This window comes from Lepisosteus oculatus, chromosome 8 (assembly GCF_040954835.1).
Source record: "Lepisosteus oculatus isolate fLepOcu1 chromosome 8, fLepOcu1.hap2, whole genome shotgun sequence".
NCBI lineage: Eukaryota > Metazoa > Chordata > Actinopteri > Semionotiformes > Lepisosteidae > Lepisosteus > Lepisosteus oculatus.
Window position 1 is genome coordinate 39,427,745 of NC_090703.1, and position 17,254 is coordinate 39,444,998.

Here is a 17,254-nt window from a genome sequence, read left to right on the forward strand (position 1 = left end):
AACTAAAACGCCCCATATGAGTTTCAAATGCTGGTGCTGAAAACGCAGTGCTGCTGAGACCTGAGACAGTTGTGTAGCGGAATACAGAATATGGACATGAAAGCTTTGAGCACTGCCACACACGTATTGTGCTCTGAGCACAGATGACAAGGAGGATGTCAGGCAGTAATCATGTCATGAACGACCTTCGTGAATATTGTCAGCCCTTCTGTGACATCAGCTCAATAGGTTTCAGAAGGGCTGTATTTTTGAAACACCTTCTATGCTTTTTTTCAGACTTAAATACCATTTATGTTTTTTTTTATTTTACACTTTAATTTTAATCGGACCATCTACTGCTAGGTCAGTTGGGTTCTGGGAAAACTGTGCGAGTGCATGTCTGTTTGTGTCTGTGTGTGCCTTGTGTGATGGTTTTGCATTCTGTCCAGGGTGTCTCCTGCCTTTTTCCCATTGCTTGGAGTGATAGGTTCCGGCACCTACTGACCCTGAATTAGATGAAGCAGTTAGAATATGGAGTGATGAATTTAATCTCCATATTTTGTTCAGGATACAATGAACAGTTTCCTTTTTTTACCAAGGTGAACATCTCTCTTTCACAGAGGAATGGATTCTTCCAAATACAGCGAATGTATTCAGTCCCCTGGCCAATCAAATATCATTCTGATATACAGTAGATTAGTATTTAAGAGTGTTGTGCAAAGGTCTTCATCAGGCAACTAAATTTTCAAGCTTCCTGTCTGGCTGTGCATAAAGCCATTGGTCAAGCACACCAGATCCGTCACAAAGAAATGTGCTGAATAAATGCTTTTTTGTTGTGACCCTTTGATGCAGCCAACACAACCAATTTACTATAAAGAAACACATAATCAAATGAATCAGTAAATTGTATTAGATGGGGCAATTGTGTCCTTGCTGACAAGAGGAACCTTTTTAAAGTTGATTTAAAGTGAGATTGAAGAGATGCAGTATAATGAGATATTATGACACTGAGTAAACCTTCTCCTGTGTTTTTAGGTTTTTAAAGGTTACTTTCCCTGCAAGGAAATGTGCATGTTCTATGTTAATTCTCTCTTTTGTTTTCATTGACAAAACAGCAAACAGTTATGGTATGTCTTAAATCGTTTCTTGGATGGTCCACAGTTTCAAAGCACGGCAGCCATACCGTATTGTGTTGGAGAAATGTTTAGCCTCTTGCTCCACTACGTTTTTAGAAATCCAGACCTTGTGTGGTATAAATGTAATTGAATTTTAAGGTTTTTCAATTTTCTAGACTAACAGCTATATACTAAGGAGCTTCGGATCTGGTACCAAGTAAAGTTTAAGACAGATGTAAGAAAGCATTTTCTTGTTTTTGTAACTCTGATTAAAGAAAAATTCAGAAATTATATCATTGCATTATTATTTTCAGATAGCAATTTAATGTAATGTAGTGTTGCTCAAAATTTACTTTCCAAACCTTAAAACAGACAGCTGCAAGACTGTTTATGTACAGTTCAATTATACATTAACAACATTCCAACAGCCTCTGCTCATGGAAATACCATAAACTGAAAGTCAGGCTTATTTTCTTTGTTTACGAGAACAAACTATAGTTAGCAGTGGGTTGCCACAGATATACAGCAGGTAATAAATTTTGCTGATAAAATGCTGAGACTGAGATGCAAAGCAAGGAATCGCCAGTCCTGAAAGAAAAAAAAAGTTGAGTTGAGTAGTGGCCTCGATCCTTTTTAATGAAGTTTTTGCGAGTAAACAATTTTTAATATTCAGGAGTTATGTAGTCTATCATCAAGTGTATTCAGAGCTGTTGCCTGGACCACTTATGAGTTTATATTGCCAAGAGAAATGACAGTGTGTGCTCTGAGGGCATAAAGACAAAACAGAACTGAAGCAGGGCTCAACAGTGAGTCAACAGTATGGGGTGCAGGAGAATATGGCAACAAAAAGTAATTTCTCACTGCACGAATATATATTTCCTCTGCATCAAACCAATCTTTTAAATATCCTTTGCTTTTTTCTTATCTTTTACATTTGGTAACCTCTCGCTGGTGTTGACTTGTGTTTGCAGCAGGTTAAAACAGAAATGATACCCTAGTAGGCGAAATATAAATGCTGTCAGATGTTGAGAGGGAAACAAGCCAGTTTGGTGCCTGTTTGTATTGTTTGTTGTTAATTTCACCTAGGAAATTTAGAGACAGATATCAAAGCTCTCAGCACTGGCCAACAGCCTTTTTCAACTCCAAAGATGAGTGACGGCATCTCTTACGTCCAAGTGGAAGGTGTGTGCTTCCTTCTTTTCATATTCAAGAGGATCAAAAAATATACTTACAAAGGTTTTCACGAACTGAGGTTTTTATGTCACTTCTGTTTTAGAGATTATGCTCCTCAGTCGAACTTTGAATTCTTTTGTAAAAGCTGTCTGTATCTTGCTGATCTGTATAATCAAAACAAAAGGCAGCCCAGTTCCTTTACTCTTATCATGCAGACAGCTAGCAACCCTGAAGTACTGTAGACAATCCCCTCCACACACGTCCTCAAAAAAAAAAGCATTTACTAATATAATAGTTGTTAAATGAAAATCAAACATTGCAGCAATTACAGTTTGCCATGTCTGTTCACTGCTGATTATTACAAATCACAGTAGGGGAATAGTAGTTAATAGCAATTACAGCAATGGAAGGAGCAGTTAATTTCTTTAATATCAGTTGTGCTGAAGCCGTCGTTTATCCCACAAGCTCCATGCCTTCTCTTAAGCTATCACAAATTGTCAATTGGTGCGTTATAATATCAATAAATGAATTCCAGATATGAATATTAATTAGGTATTTTTTCAGTTACAATGCAGTAGGAGTTGGAAGTGTCTCTTGACTTTACTTTCGGCCTTTTTACACATGAACCGTTAGCAGCCAGAGACAGCTACAGTACAGTATGTCACTGTTATTAGGGCTGATCAGTGTGGTGTAGCTAACTGACTAGTGGTACAGGTGTATATATGCATGCGTACAGTATGTTTTTGTGAATACTGTATATACAGTATATGTGAATGTCACTGGTTTCAGAAGTCAGAAGACACAAGTTAAGTAAACTTCCATCTCCTATAGTGTTGTGATTGGATGAAGAGATACTGTATGAATATTTATACCCATTATTCTGCTGCATTTAACTCCCTCCATAAACTATAAGAGAATAACTTATCTCTACAGTCTGCCTACCTACTTCCAGTAGGTCTGTTTGCATGTTGGGGTTGTGCATCTGTCATTCTGTCCTTATTTAACTAATCCTTCTTGGTAACTATTTGTATTATTTTTAGTACAGATGTTGAGATAATCTGTAATTAAATACTAAAATGCGTTCATACCAAGCCATCTTCACTCTTTCCGGACATGTGTAGAACCTCTGGCGTTGCGCAGGAAAGACGCCTCCTCCAGCCCCGTTTCCTCACTCATGCCTTTCCTGGTGCTCTAGGGCTTAAGGAGAGGGGGTGGCCGGTGTTTGCGGTGGATTAGGAGAAATAATCCTCCCAGTGCCACCGCCCCAGCGTTCGCCTCCGGGATGTGGATTAAGGAAATTTGCCATCACAGGATGGATTAGCTCTTGTCGTACACAGTGAGCGAGATGTACCCTATTCAGGCTGCCTGACAGAGGGAGGGACTGAGCTCGGCAGCAGAGGAAGCCAGCCCAGAGGGGTGAGCGGCTGATTCTTATTGTGCCGTTGCACTCCCCCAGCGTCTGCTCAGCCCAGTGCCTGCAAGCCCCTGGGGCCGGAAGGTCAGCCTTCTCCCAGATGAAAAGAGAAGAGAGAAAACACAACGTTTCGGCGGCGAGGCCTTCTTCAGGTGTGAGAAAGACAGGGCAGACGGCAAAGATTAAATAGCACAGAAGAACAAAAGCTGGGAGAGAGGAGAGGCAGAGAGGCAGAGAGGCCACAGGCCATATTTAATCTTTGCTGTCTGCCCTGTCTTTCTCACACCTGAAGAAGGCTCCACAGCCGAAACGTTGTGTTTTCTTCCTTCTCTTTTCAGCTTGGAATAAACCTATTACTTGTTCCTTTGCACACTACGCATGCTGAACCACCTGAACTACTTCTCCCAGATGTTCTTCAAGCTCCAGGGAGGGTTTTTTTCGAAGTAAAAAAAAAGCCAGGATATTGTATGAAGTAGATGTTGTGAGGCCTTTCTTGTAGGGCAGTTGTACCGCACTAAGCGGTAAATGCAGGCGTCATGCTGTCAACCCCTGCCTATTGGCAGAATCGGAGATACAGCAGCTTGAACACTTTTAGGCCGGTTTGGTTTTAATTACTTGCCATTGTTTTGAATCCTTTCATTTTATAATTGCAGCAGTAAGAATAATCATTGGCAACCAAGCAGGCACAATTGGACCTCTTCCCTGCAGAATCGGGAGAGGACCTGCTCTGTCAGCGGTTCCGGTTTCAAAGCCAGACTTGTCAACAAGAGAAACCGTGCATGTAGTCGGTGTGGACTTTTTTTTTTGGAGTGAGTGTTCCTTCATCAATATGGGTGTCTTGTGCATTTTCAGAACACTGAAAGAGATTCTGAAAAAACGTAGAAATAAAAGTGTCTTTTATAACACTTTTAAAATGCAGTATATCAATTTTGTTATGTGACCTTTTGAAAAGAGGCACCTTCTTTTTTTTCTCCTGAACAGTATCATTAGCTGTCAGAACATTTGTATTCACTGCTGAAAGGTGCAAGTTTATTTTCTGTGGTTGACCATACTGTATGATGTGTGTACTGTATGTATCTTGCTCATCTGTGCAAAGCCGAGGTTCAGATCATTCTTTTTCATGACATGGTGTGACATCCACAGCTTACACTGTCACTGGGAGACATGCTCCTGCTCATATTTGTGAAAATGCCTGATTTTGCTTGCAAAGCCAATGATTAAGACTATAAACAAGGGCATCCACTGACACTAAATCTTACGACTCTCGGCTCATGGGCTACAAAAAGCCCTCGAACACTTACTGTAGGTTCACTCCTGCAAACTTTGCAACTTGAATGAGCTGAGGTCCTGAATTTTAAATGAGCGCTCTATTGATGCAACAACTGAACAGCTCAATATCAGGAAGTTGTTATATCAGTGAATCTGATAAATGATTGACACGAACTGAAGGTCATTTCATGCAATTAACACACCTTTACATTATAATGGGATTTCAGTTAGAGTGAAAAATCCTTTGTAAGACAAATGCTGCTTCACAGAGTCCACTAAAAAGGCCCTTTTTGCTTTACATTATTATTAGTTTGGCTGACAGTTTTTTCCAAGGTGACTTACAGTTAAGAGTGGAATCGCAGTATGTAAATTGGAATGTAAAATTGCAGGTTACTGTAAATAAGTAAGAGAGCAATTATAAGTAATGTGTAACAGACTGCAGGATACAGCATAAACTTAAAAACAAATAGGCTCTCAGATAATCATGATACAGTACAGACAAGCACAGCAAATAAGATGCAACCTGCTGCAGCAGTGAAGTAGACAAAGTATGTAGTAGAAGAAAGTGTTCTGCAGTGAGCTTGTGTTCTGATCTGCTCCAGTGAGTCCTTCTCAAAGAGTACAGTGCCGCTTATGAAGATATGCAAGTGTGAGATGTAAACTAATATACATACAGTATATAAGGTTAACAAAATTCATTTTCCTCAGCAAACAGCACAAGCAAGAAGCTTAATTCATTGGGATCTTCTTCAAGAGCTGAATGGGATGACTTCGTCCTTTTTTGGGCTTTAATTTCCTGAAATATTTAGGCTAGCTAGTTCTACAGTAAAAGCAATAAGGTTCTACAAAGTTAATGCTCAGCAAGAATGGGAAAAACTATTGGAAATGGAGCCTCCACCTGCCCCACTTCCATATTCCGTGAATACTTATATTTAAGGGTGGGGCTGTGTATAATTAAGTTACACTGAAACAAAGGCCTATATTTGCCAAGAAAAGACAAAGCATTAGAGGTCAGGCTTGAAAGTGTCAGGAAACCTATGAAAGTATTACCCGGGCTGAGCAAAATAGAGATGTTTCCAGATAATTATACATTTTTCTTCACAGCCACATCTCGGTTCAAAGAGGACTTATCAGCTGCACACCTGGGCGCTGGTGTGTCTGTCATCTTACAGCTTTTAAGTATAAAAAAATGCTGTTGAATTGGTTCAAGCTCCTCAGTGATAAAAGGTGTCCAGAACCTTGTTCAGGCTTCACACAAGGTTTTACTGATTCGTTAAGTGACTTCCCCCCGTTCCTTACCATTGGCCTTAGGAATTCCATTCTATGGGCTTCAGGTGCTTGCTTGTGGCTTAAAGACTAGAGGGTTTCAAGGTTTGAGGGAGTGTGGAACTGGCTAGCCAGGATACCCATGTTGTTGAAGCTGATACCATGGCTTCTATCAAAACATGGCTGGGTGAGATCCTCAGCTTAATTGCAGTAGTTACTAACTACCAAAATATTAAAATGGGCCAATTGCGAACCTTTCTGATATTATTACATTTTCAGTGTGAGGTGAAGTGATCATGAAGTTTCACTGGGGGCAGATTGCCCCCACGCTTCATTAAAATGTTTAAACAGTTTAACAAGTGAGTTTAACAAAGTGAAGCACACAGCAGACACACTGCTGAAGTTTTCCTACAGGTAATTTCAGTCCGAAGAGTTTCGTTCACAGCTCTCATCAGCATCAACATATATGATCCACATTTTCATTGCCCACATGGAAGATGAAGGCAGAGGAATAAATTAATACAAAGAAGACACCAGCTTTTAACTCCTCTGGTTAAGAGACCAGGAAAAAAGAAATCATTGTATTAATAAAGGTACAGTATTTTAGGAAAGGAGTCATTACCACATTGCCTTTATTGTTAACTTAGCCACTATGTAAATTACCTTTTACTGCCTACTGTGCTTCTTATGTGGCACAGCATACATAGACATTTTTTTTAAATGTCAATAATACATCAATAAACTCTTGCTAATATTTTACAAGCAGGCCTAGAAATTTGCTCTCATATGCACATTTTCTACATCAAAGTTCACGATCTGGCACTGCTAATCTGGAATTAAAATGAAAAGGGTGACCTTGTCGAAATTAATAAGTCAGTGCAGAAATGCTCTTTCAACATGTAAAAAGGTTATAGAAAGGTTATCCTTCATCCTAGTCGCCTACTTCTCTGTGGATCTGAGTGATTCCTGAGACACTTTTGCTGAAAAAGCTCAACCCCTTGCAACAGTGTTAAAAACAAAGTGCCAGGCTGAGTCTGAAGACGTTCAGGCTGCTGTGTGCTGATCTGCAGCCGTCAGCTGTGAGCTCTTCTGACAGAAGCAAGATTAATGCCGGGAAGCTCAATTATAAATGTGCACACCCAGTATGGCAGGAACAGGGTCATTCATTGTCTTAATGGGAATTTCATTGACATGCCGTAAATGTGCACAATGTCATTCATATAGTACATCAGCACTTTCAGATGATGTACCATGAAAGGCACTATATAAAATAATAATTATTATTGCTGGATGTGTGTGTGTAGTTAAATGCAAATATGTTGCTTTTTAGTGGTAAAAGTATGGAGCGCTGTTTCGTATGCATGATTTACAACATTTTATTTTACTCATTTGTGAAATAGATGATTGACCTCCCATGTAGGAAAAATAGTGTAAACAATGTGACAGTTTAATTTAAAAGAGCTGCAAATACTCTAAGTAAACCATACAGTAGTGCAGCATAAATGCTGTGTGGAAACCAGGGACTCCCAGCTTGTAGCCTAAAATGATCAGTTTTCAGAAGCCAGGAAAGTGTTCTTGCTCATTTTTCTGCTCATACCTGCCCCCGTATGGAGACTAAGGATGCTGTGATGTAGGAGGTTCCATTCTTTAAATGAGACCTCAAACACACGATTACTTTGGTCATCAAAGGTTCCCTTAACCATCCTGAAGAGTTTCAATATGGGTTTGCACAGTGTCCAACCTGAAGTTGATCTTTCTCGCGTCTCCACCTGATTGATTGTGAGGCTGCAGTGAAATTCTTCTTCTTCATCTTCTTCAAAATTAATTTTGAGGTTTGAATGATCAGCCAGTCAAATATGGTGGCTGCCAATTCAGAGAAGAAGTTTTTTAGAAGGCAAATCTGTTGTAAAGTCTAATCAAGGCCTCTCCAGATACAAAGAGAAGGTAAGGCCTTTAATTCTCCATCAGAATTCACGCAGGTTTAGGACAGAATGTGCTGGAATCCTTTTAAAGTGCTGCAGTATGTACGTCAAGGATTTGTTATTAATTAGAACAACTTATATGAAACAACAACAACAATAATAATAATGATGATGATGATTGATGTATAGTAAAATACTTGGGAGTGTGATACAATCTCATGTGAAATAAGAGGAATGCTCATTACTTAATTTAAGAAAAGTTATGAGACATTGAGGAAGTAGGATTTTTATCGCAAACTGTTGAGGAACTGTTTTTTTTCTCTTTGCCAGATAGTTCTGGCAGGAGTGCTCATTCCTGATTGATCTGACCTGGTCAGAGAAAAGCCATCTTAAACAAACTCAGATTAAGGAAATTGATTATACAGATCTCAAGTCCTGAAGTTTTTTTTTTCTCCTGAGAAATGAACCTCATTCAGAATCACACTTTGGAAGCCCAAATTATTCTAATTTCTGATTCCATACAAGTTTAACCTCTTGCAAGAGGAATGGAAAAGTTCTAACATAAAGTCAGTCCCTGTGTGCTGTGAATATATCCCACACAAGGCATTTTCATATCCTACTATGCTGCATGAGTTCCTAGCACTGTTTCCTTTGACACATGTCCATCTGTTTGGCCTTTATGTCATTTAAGGTACTGTCCCTGGGTGCCCAAAGAGTTAATACTATATGTGCTGTTCTGTAGTGAGCAGTAGAATAATCTTCTGCATATACGAGCGGAAAACAAGCTCACCTACTGTATGGTTCACTCAGTACTCGGCGGACTACGGTTAACTTGGCCCGGGTAATCACTGAGCAGGTGACTTGATTACATTGAAATCAGGCAGAAAATGTCCTCTTCTGGCCACTCAAGTGAATCAGTCAAATTATCGAGTGGCAAAACTAATTCTGTGCCTTGGGCCACTGGAGCTGCCACTTCCTATAAGTCAGACCTTCACTCAGTGTAAAATTGTTTTTATTTTATTCTCTGTTTCATTTATTATGGCTATTCGAGCTAATCCATGCAGTAAACTGAAGCCAGTCAGGCTGTCAGTATTGTTTCAGTCCTCTGGCTCCTAACCTATAGACGGTTTCCACAGGGAACAGGTCTTCTTTTCTTTCTCATATCATTCTGGACGGTGAGAAGACTGGTTTCTGAAACGGGGCATGCAAATGCCTCTTTCATCAATCATATTAAAATTGTTCCACTGGACTTCGTGCTGCCTTCTGCTCGCATGAAGGCTAGTCTGGCGTCCGTGTGGAACATCCTCTGCTTGGCGTGGAAAAGTTTTATAAATTATGTGTGCTTATCAGAAAGAAAAGATGGGAATAAGAGAAGAATCTTGTTCTGATACATTCGGAGAGATGTTGTAATGTGCAGTTTTGGCAGTTGCTATGTGTTTAGAATAAAGGTACAAAAAGACCAGTAAGCCTGTCGTGCTTGTTTGATTGCATTTGATTTAGTTGATCCATGTACAGTACCTCATCTAGCCATTTCATCATTATACAGCATTGCCATTACCAGCACATTACCAATATTATACAAGCATTCTGTATATCATACTGTATATTCCAGATTTTATAAACAGACATTACCACCTGAGACTGATTTAGAAAATCAGGGAATCTGTTTCTTCAATATGGCTCGGTCACTTTTTCCAGGCCCTGATCACCCTTTTCATATGAAGAAGTGCTTCCTATTTTCAGTCATAAATTCCTCTTAGTTTTCCCTTTATGTCCTCCTATGTGTTCCAAGTGTTAAGATGCCACAAATAATCTCAGCAATGTCAGCAAAAGAAGGCAAAAACATGTCTAAAGGATTTTTTTTCTCTTTAAGCTCCCAGCTGAAATCGAAGTTGCTTGAACAGTTTTTCTCAGCTATATTTGGAACTGATTTTGAAAATTGAGCAGTTTCTTATTGTGATCTGAATTATATTGATTACTTCTTATGTTTCTGAGTCTGGGCAATAGGATGTTTAAGTACCCCTGTTATTTGGAAGTCCATTTTCTTCATCATCAGTGTGTTGGGGACTCAGAACCAGTAGGTATTTTTACATAACAAACCTTTATATGACCTTTGATGAGCAGTACGACCTTTAGTCTGTGTTATGTGCATTGTCATAGATACTATCTTACATCGTTGTGAGTTGTTTAAAAAGAACAGTAGAATATAGGTGCTTTTCCCATTTTTTTAAAAAGTGAGGAAAGAGAATGTGGGGCAACACTGGATGTACTGTATATTAGGCAGAAGCTCAGAGTTAATATATTTTGAATGCAGCTGGTGGTCTAACTCCAGTAAAAAATAGGAGTCCCCATGGAATATCAGGTGGTCTGTTTTAATGACCCATATACTCAATGTAGCTTTGAAGCCAGTATAAAGTAGCCCTTTGTTCTTTGGTAGTTCTTATTAAAGATTTTAATAAGGTGGTCAACAATTGGTATGGTAAACAGATAGTAACAAAGTTCATAGTAAAACATGTTTTTAAAATGTATTTAACTGGTCCCACTGAGATGAAGCTGGAATTTACATGGGGAAGAAGGAGGAGGAACAAGAAATAGACTTTAATCATAATTAGGGTGATGAAACCTTAGCTGTTCCAGATTATATAAACCATTACATATATTATTTATTCCAGGTTATATATTTCATATTAGGCCTTGATTTGCAGTTCATATAAACTGATTTTGGTTTTACCAAAAAAATCCATCCGTGGATGACACATAGTCTTTAATGTCCATGTCATGGAGCGACCCTCTATCTGAAAGCTAATCTTCTTCTGCACAGTACTTCTTAACACAATACTGGAAATCCACCTTTACCAAAGGTAAACTATATTTTGTCTATTGGGTATGATGAACAGGGGAGCACATAGAGCACAGAGGAGTACATGCTAAGAGCTGTGTCCTCAGAGTGTTTGGCAATCATCTTTGAAAGTGCTGTGCCTCATTCAGAGCCCAGGCTGAGCCCTACAGTAAAGACTTTGCCAGTTTGATTCTGTGCTTTGTCAGAACCCCCAGAATTCCCTCAGCATCAGCTTGTCATGCTACAGCGACCGCCTGGAAGCTTGCAGTATACCGTAGTTAGTGAAAGCTGCATTTCTGTTCATTCATGCTGCTGTAACAGGCCTCAGTGCAGCATGTTACCAAAGTAACTTCACCCTGCACCCCCCGTGAAACCTTTAGAAAACACAATGTAGAAGTGTGTCACTACAGAAGTCCCAGTCTTTTGGCATGGTGGAATTATTCCCAGTCTAGGAAGTGGCGCTGTGCATGAACGAAGCTTACGAGTGACCAGGATTTAATCCTGCCGGGGGCAGACCAGAGCTGTGGTTGTCACTCACTAAGATGCACGCACCAAGGGACTCTCGTTATGAGTAAGAAGGGGATGAGTCCATCGGCATTGCATTTTCTGTTATGAAGGTCATCAAGGAAAAGCTGAATGAACAATTGGTGTCCCTGAATAGGGGTGAGAGGGATATAAAATATTTCACTGTCTGGCACTGTCTGAAAAAAACAATCCCTCAGTACTGTCCCCCGCAAAATGGAACTACGTACATGTAAACGTCCTGGGAGTAAGAAGCTAGCTGTTTTCTTTATGGGGAATCGATTGTGTACATAAGCAATGCAGCTGTGTAAAAACCTGGGTATAAATTAGTGGATTTGAACCTCGTATTATTTATTGTTGCTGCGTTCTACAGATTTTCTGACTGAAGTATGAGATGTTTCAGAAGGTAGTGAGGGGGGGAACGTTAATGCTGCTTATTTCAAGGTGCGCAGCAACAGGAGTCTCGGGAGAGCTCAGCTGCATCCCCTCTGACAGCTCTGCAGCCGAGCACTTGTTAATCCCCAAGCATTGACGGCAGAGGTCTGCAGAAATTGGGCCAACCACCGTTACAAATAGCTGGTGCCCATGAAACAGTAATCACCGGCTTCCAGTCTATTATTAGATTAACTTCACAGGGATGGCTTCTCCTCTCCTGTGACTTGATGCATAAATGACATGTTTTACCCTCCAATAAATCTAATAGCAGTGCAGCTCTGACATGATGTTCCTACCTCTTGGTCCCCTGACAGATTACTCTTGATTGCAGCAGGAGCTTGCAGCATATCGGGCAGAAAGAAAAAAGAAACCTTTGAGTATTTAAAATGCTGATACAAGTTTGCCGGGTAAATGTCACTTCCTCGATTAGAGGCAGAACAGATATCAGAGATGAGATGGTTTGAGTTGCTTGTCAGCGCAGATATAAAACGAAGCCACCTGTACAGAAAAGAGAGCAGTGTGCGTGTTTTTAAAATGGGCAGGTGGGGGTCTTAACTGAATAGGCCAAGCAGCTGCAGGAATAAAACCCTTGAGATCAACCCAGCATGACTGGGCGAGTGTCTGTTGTGCAACAGTGCAGGTTCTTTTTCGACTTCGCCACGTACTCTACCTGAATATGGGACTGTGTCTCAACCTCAGCTGTAGCGGATGTGGAAGTTTGTTTGTCTGTGATGCTCGGGTAGCTGTTCACTCACAACCCAGTTTCTTGGAAGAAGACAGAAAAACAGATTGTTCATAATATTGAATAACAATTCCAATGGATCAGGGCACTAATTATATATAGAAGATCTGGACGCACTTTGTGTTCTTGGATTGTGTACTTCATCAGAGAGACTCACTTGGTTGTGTTTGGACTTTGCCAGAAAACTGATTAAATGTAACTTTAGGGACTGGCTACCCCCTTTTAGGGAGGAGATTACTGGTTGCCATACTAGGAATTCAAATAAATTGGTTATCCCAAGATGTCAGATAGAGAGAAATAGGCGATCACCAATCCCCATTATTTATTGTAACAACAATGTAATTCAGTGTTCTTAATGACTGGTGTTTTTAAGAACCTGTAAAAGTGCTGAATAAACAAACAATTACAGTAACACAGAATTCAACTAAGATGTGTCAGAAGCACAGGAAATCCTGATATATTTAATGTTATTTTTGTATTTCGTGAATAGAGAGAATCAACATTCATGAGTGCATTACAAACCACAATAAAAGTAAAATGTGCACAGTAACTTGTAAAACCTCCAATTTAGATGACAAAATAGACTAAATTTTCAGGTATGCACAACGCCATATTCTGTGATTCAGAACAAAGCAAACTTCCAGTGACATGAAGAGGCCCTATTATGTATGCTTATGAATAAATCTCTTTTAATTCAATAGAAATATTACTCTCAACTTCAAGATAGTTTTGCCAATAAATGGAACTTGCTTGTTAACTCTGCATACAAATCACATTGGAAACTTTCTGCAGTGAAATATTTGCTGCACATCTTTTTCTTAATTTGCTCATATATTGCATTTCATTAGTCATTACAGTAACTAGTAGCAGGAAGGGCCACATCACAATCCATGAGAACTCTCACTCTCGTCCGTGTTGAGACCAGGGGTTTGCAACAACATGGACACTTCTTGTATTTTCACATCACAAGCACATGATTTTGTGCTTAATTTAAAATTTCTCATTTTTTTCTATGCCATCAATGAATTAATTTTGTTACTGAGATTTAATAACGGATCTGAGGAATTGAGACTGCAGTTCCCCTTCAGGGACCATAAAGAGTAATGTGAAATTGTGCACTTAAAAATTGTGCAGTTTACAGAAAAGTGAACTTCTCATTTCAGGAGGGTATATACATTGATGTGTAAAAGTAGGAATTGAGAATGATAGAAACAAACAGGCTTTCGTGTGGATATCTTTGTTCAGTTGTCAGTGCATTCTCCAGCATGTTGCTCAGCTCAGGCAAGCATGGTGAACTGCACAAGTTCAAAGGGACTGTTTTCTGAAGACAAAGCCTTTTAGAAATTTAACGAAAGAAGAAACTCTTTATTCTCCTACCTGTCAAAGTGTTTTAGTGTACTGCCTGTTTGGTCCCTGTCTAACAGTTCATTTACAGTGTAAAATAAAGTGTCAAACTTGCGTAAAAAATGTGGGAAGTGAGAGGAGCTACATAATGAATGCCACTTACAATAAACTGTCATTGTAACATACTGTATTGTAATACAGAAATCTACCCAAATTACTTTCATTTATATCTAAAATACCATTCTGTCACTCCATAAATAAGTAACTGTTCAAAAGTGTTCAAAGTACTGTTCACTGTGCAAATACTCTTGGAAGAGTCTTTGTATTCATCAGAAAATGTTTTTTTAATGTAAATTTTATTACGACATAAGAGGACATGAATGCCCGTGGTAGGTGACCTTAATTGGTAGTTCCTTAAAAGAATACTTCTTGCATTAAAGCACAACACAAGACAGTGTTTTACGATTTTAAATTGATTTCTTCCAAAACGGCTACAGCACAACGACAGAAGTGAGCAAAGCCCAAGAGAAGAGATGGCTGAAATATTTAAGTTTCTTACTCTTTTTCTCGTGTTCCTCTTTTTCCCTTACTAGATATAATCTAACAATCCCTCTGCTGTGCCTCATCGCCAAAGGGTCAGTGCCAGGCATAATGCCTGTCTAGTTTGGAGTTGAATCCTTGAGACATTTTTCAATACAAATGATTTGAAAAGATGGTTTGAAAAGAAATAGGAGGCCAGGCTGCCATCTTGGTTCATGTTGTAGCACCTTTGTTCTTTTTATGCCTGGAAGAGCATTCAAGGAGAATGCAAAGAGGTTTTATTCTACAAGGCTGCATCTACTATGAGTCCCGCCCATACACTATAATGGTAAAACTGGAGTGCAAATGATACTGTGGCTACTTTTAGATAATATGGTAAGTATATTGCCACCTCTTTCCTTTAAGTGAAGCAGTGAAATGAAGCAAAGCCTACTGGGCAAGTAAATACAGTAGGTGGCCTGAAATTAAGTCCTTCGATGTTGGTAACTTTTAATGTGCCATTAAAATACATGGCCAGAATTCACAAATTAATATTAATATTAAAGCAATTAGTATTGCTTTCCTGATTTTGTTTTCTTACTTATTAGTATAACCTAGTGCCTGCAGCTACAATTTTGTCATGAAGTACCGAAAGCAAATCGATATGTCTCAGTTAATTAAAAAACAGCTAAGGCCTGCAAAAGCGAAACTCCATCATTTACAAGGTTTTGGCTCTAAACGCGTTACGCTTTGCCCATTTATGACATTTTATTTCTGCTCCCTTTGTGGGTGTTCAGATGTGCTGATTTATTTTAGAAGATACAGTAAGATTCTTTATAAACAAGAGGAGGCTTTTAGGCCTATTTAGCCTGTTTGGTAGTTAGTTGTTAGATACAACATGGCAGCTTATGTTGTTCTATACTCCCATGACCCTTTGGGTAAAGAAGTCCCTTTTTGTTCCGGTTTTAAATTCACTTCCTTATAGGTTTTTGTTTGATTGTCATTCTTCTTTTTTTAATGAAACATCGCAACAGGTTTCTTGAAATAAAGCAGATGTGTAAAGACTGTATATCTATAGGAAGTACAGCAACAGACTCTGGGGGTATCAATGCTTTTGACTTAAAAACAAAACACCCTCCCTGAAAATGAGAAACGATCTTTAAGTTAGTTGAATGTTGTAGAACTCAAACTACTGTCAAAAAAGGTTATTGATTCAATGCATGTGGCACACTAGACAAGAGAGCTATTCCTAAAAAAGTTGAAGAGAAATGGAATTCAGCTATCTTACCCCACGGAAACAGTAGGCAGGGTGTGTAACACCTCTACGTTAATGAAGAGGTTCTCCCCATTGAAAAACATCGTGTGAAGGGTTTTTTGAAAATGGCCTGACAAGCCCAAAGGTTACCGTTGGATATTGAAATCCTAAAAAGTATCCACCTAAATTTGTGTTTTACTGTGGCTGTATGGAATCATAAGCTGGACATTTTCTGTTTGCATTTGGAGAATTTTATTGGCCTGTAGAACAGGGAATTTGGGTGAGCAGCGATAAAGGCATCGCTGTGTGAAACGTGAAGGACAGTGAAATGCCGGCATGCAAGAACGGCCACTTTATTTCGTTTGGCGCGTCTCCAGAGCTGCTATGAACAATGGAGTTAACGGCCGTGTGTTTCCGTGTGTTATTAGTGTGAGTGTGAGCCAGTGCCTCTGCCCATCTGATTGTTCTTGTGGATCGCTCTGGCCTTTTCTCTCTCTTTTTTTTTTCGTGACGGCCAGCAATAGCTGCGAGGCCAAGGCCGCGCATTAATTAGGGCCGAGCTGCGAGAAAAACAAAACAAAAATCGACTGTCAGGAGGTATCATCCAATATTTACTCTGCCGTGTTCTGAAATGATGTGTGTTTATTCAATTTCCACATAAAAACCATTGCCAGGTAAATTAAAAACTCCTAAAATAGTAAGTAAGTGGGAAATTAATTCAGCAGTTTAATCTAGAGCTAATAACAGTAGCAGCCTCTGAAAAAGATTGCTACAGCAGGGAGTTAATTAACAGCTTATTCCCCATTTGATAAAAGTAATCCACTCTAATTCCAGTCTAATTTTACCTTGATGTAATATAAAACCACAAGCTGCTGCCGGTGCTGGTGATTATTAGCTCTGTCCTGTGGCCGCATTGACAATAAAGTCAGCAGTATCTTAATGCTAGACTGACTGCTAAATGCACACAATTAAAGTTGGAATATAAAATCGAAACACAGTAACTGCTTACTTGAGGATTTCATCTTTGCAATTTCATTTCTCTCTCTCCCTCTTTTCCTAAATTTTCTGCTGTTTTCCCAGATTTTTTGTGGCGTGCCCCCCATCCCTCTTGGATTATTCTAATAGATTCCTCTCATAAAACCCTGTTCGCTTGCTGTAATGAGACATGTTTTTCTTTGCCTGTTCCCCAGAGAGAGTGTTTTCCAAAGATGTGAGGAGCTATTTCTCAGAGGCCGGTGGTGGGGATTGTGTTTATTAGTTGCAAGTTTGGCATTAGGGGAGAAGCAGCAACTGGTGAGCAATTAAAAAAACAAGAGAGAGAGTGAAGGAAAAGGAAGAGAGTTTGCGTTATTTTACTTAAGCAAATAACAGGATCGGCAATCTAGGGCGTGGCCCAGACAAGAATCTGGGTCAGGAAACAAGGTGTATCGTTTCTTTTTCTGCGCAAATTTCCTCATTTG

The 17,254-nt window shown here is 39.4% G+C and overlaps 1 protein-coding gene and 1 long non-coding RNA gene across 5 annotated transcripts in view; one reads left to right on the plus strand and one right to left on the minus strand.

The window, feature by feature from the left end:
• Positions 1-17,254, plus strand: part of dacha (dachshund a) — a 229,755-nt gene that overhangs the window by 110,454 nt on the left and 102,047 nt on the right. The window lies entirely within an intron of this gene.
• LOC107077873 (uncharacterized) lies at positions 1,410-3,537 on the minus strand. The gene is made up of 3 exons (XR_001478853.2): positions 3,356-3,537; positions 2,327-2,431; positions 1,410-1,682 (listed from the first exon to the last, which is right to left on the minus strand). It is a non-coding gene; the product is annotated as an uncharacterized lncRNA (long non-coding RNA).